Source organism: Rhinopithecus bieti, unplaced genomic scaffold (genome assembly GCF_001698545.2).
Source record: "Rhinopithecus bieti isolate Rb0 unplaced genomic scaffold, ASM169854v2 scaffold_31787, whole genome shotgun sequence".
Taxonomy (NCBI): Eukaryota; Metazoa; Chordata; class Mammalia; order Primates; family Cercopithecidae; genus Rhinopithecus; species Rhinopithecus bieti.
The window spans coordinates 4794116-4796390 of NW_016814655.1; positions in this window are offsets into that span (position 1 = coordinate 4794116).

Sequence of the window (2275 nt, forward strand, 5' to 3'; positions counted from 1 at the left end):
AAAAAAAAAGTGTAGCTGGGCACGTGGCTTACGCCTGTAATCCTAGCATTTTGATGTTGACTAGGCCAGCATAGGGAGATTTAAAAGAGATGTCATGTAAACAAAGTGCCTAGATCTAGGACAATACCTAGCACATAGAAGGAACATTCCATGCCTCAGTTTCTTTTTCTTTTCTGTTTTTTTGGAGATGGAGTTTCGCTCTTCTGCCCAAACTGGAGTTCAGTGGCACAATCTCGGCTCACTGCAACCTCCACCTCCCAGGTTCAAGCGATTCTCCTGCCTCAGCCTCCCAAATAGCTGGGATTATTGGCATATACCACCATCCCCAGCTAATTTTTGTATTTTTAATAGAGACGGGGTTTCACTATGTTGACTAGGCTGGTCTTGAACTACTGACCTCAGGTGATCCACGCGCATTGGCCTCCCAAAGTGCTGGGATTATAAAGCGTGAGCCATAGTGCCTGGCCCTCAGTTTCTTATCTTCAAAATTAGGCAATAATCATGTTGTGCAGTTGTCAGGAGGATGAGATGAGATATCCGTATAGTGAGTAGTAGGTGCTAAATCAGTGGTAGCAAATATAACAGCTGGCAGAAAGTCTGGAGTCCAGACCTTCCCAGGCCCCCAAGACCTCTGCCTCCCACCTTCCCTCTCATGTGGCTCTGTCACTTTCAAGGCCAGCAGCCCCCTCCCTTCGGGACTCCCAGGGCCACCCCAACCACACCTCCTGCTATTAGATTTGTAAGTGGGAAAGGCTCTTATCAGAGGCTCCTGATTGGCTCCAGGTGCAAACACAGTTTAGCGCTCAGTCAAGCTGCATCTCAGGGCCTCTGTCCCTGTCTCGCCCTCATCCCCCTTAATTGCAATCTGTTCTGTAATTTCCTTTTCCAACACTGCAGAACACAGAGAAGCTGCAGCCACCAGGAGCAGGGGCAGGAAGGAAAGAAAGAGAGCCCTGGCTCCCTGCAGTCATTCTGCTGGTCCAGCACTGGTTTGTGTGTGTGTGTGTGTGTGTGTGTGTGTCCCCAGAACCAGCCACACACAGGCGTGGAAGTGCAGCAAACAACCAGGCCCCTGCAGTGTCAGACCAGCGGAAAAGAGTTAAGGAGGTAGCCACTTGCACCAGGTACTTCACAGTTATTTAATCCTCGCAAAGACACTGTTAACTGTAGATATTGTCATTCACAGTATGGGGATGGGGCTCCTAGAATTCAAATCACTCACCCATGATCCCACAGGAAGAACTGGGCAGAGTCAGGATTTGAACCCAGGCTTGTTTCACTGCTGGGTCCCAAATTCATACCACAATACCTGTTTGCTTTTGGCTCGTAATGCTCTGCTGTCAGAAAAGGAGCTAAGGAATCCTTCTGCGCGGAGCGGTTTCTTCTCCAGAGCGAATAGCAGTGTCCCAGGGACAAAAAGCCTTTGCTAAAGAAATGAAATATTAATGACAGAACTACAGAGAGCAAGCTGCGTCCAGGAGGGGGCAGGGAGAATTTGCTTGGATACCTGAAGCTGAGAGGTACAGGGTTGCAGGCGGAATCCCATTTAGCTAAGCCAACTGCTTCTCCTTTGAGTCATTAGTGGGTCTCATCCTTTGATTAGCCCTACCAGATAGCCGTTTACTGTCCCTAGTTCCCAGATGACGAAACCAAGGCTCACAAAGGTTAAGTCACTTGCCCAGAGTCACACAGCTAGGAAATGGCTTGACTGCGATTCCTGCCAGCACACTTGCTAAAAGCCCATTTTATTCCATGATGCCACCCCAGGGAGGTAGGCGAGAGGTGGCCCTCACTCTTTGCCACTCACCCTGTTTTTAGGATCCAGAAGACCCTGCCCTGGGGTCCCAGAGTCAGCTGCTGCTCTGGATGCCACCAGTAGAGGGGGCAGGAAGTGCCCAGCCCCACCCTTACAACCAAGAAAAGGGCCTGGGGAGGCTGTTGCAGTTGGGGCTCTGGCCTGGGATCAGCTGCCTCCACTCCCATCCAGGGCTCCGAAGCCCCTGTGCCAGCCCGTTGGAGGTGCAGCCCTAGGAGCCCCCTCAGACCGCTGGAGCAGGAGGAGAAAGAGCTGACCATAGGAGACACACGGGCTCTGTCCACAGGCAGGCCCTCTTGGCCATATTCCTAACACTAGAGAGGCCTGTCACCCAGACCACCACTGACCCATGTGGGAGATGATGCCCCACACCAGAGTACAAGGCGTGGCACCAGCTGCAGACCCCTCAGCCAGTTCCCTTGGGTAGGGCACAAGCTGTATAGCTACATTTGGCCCTGC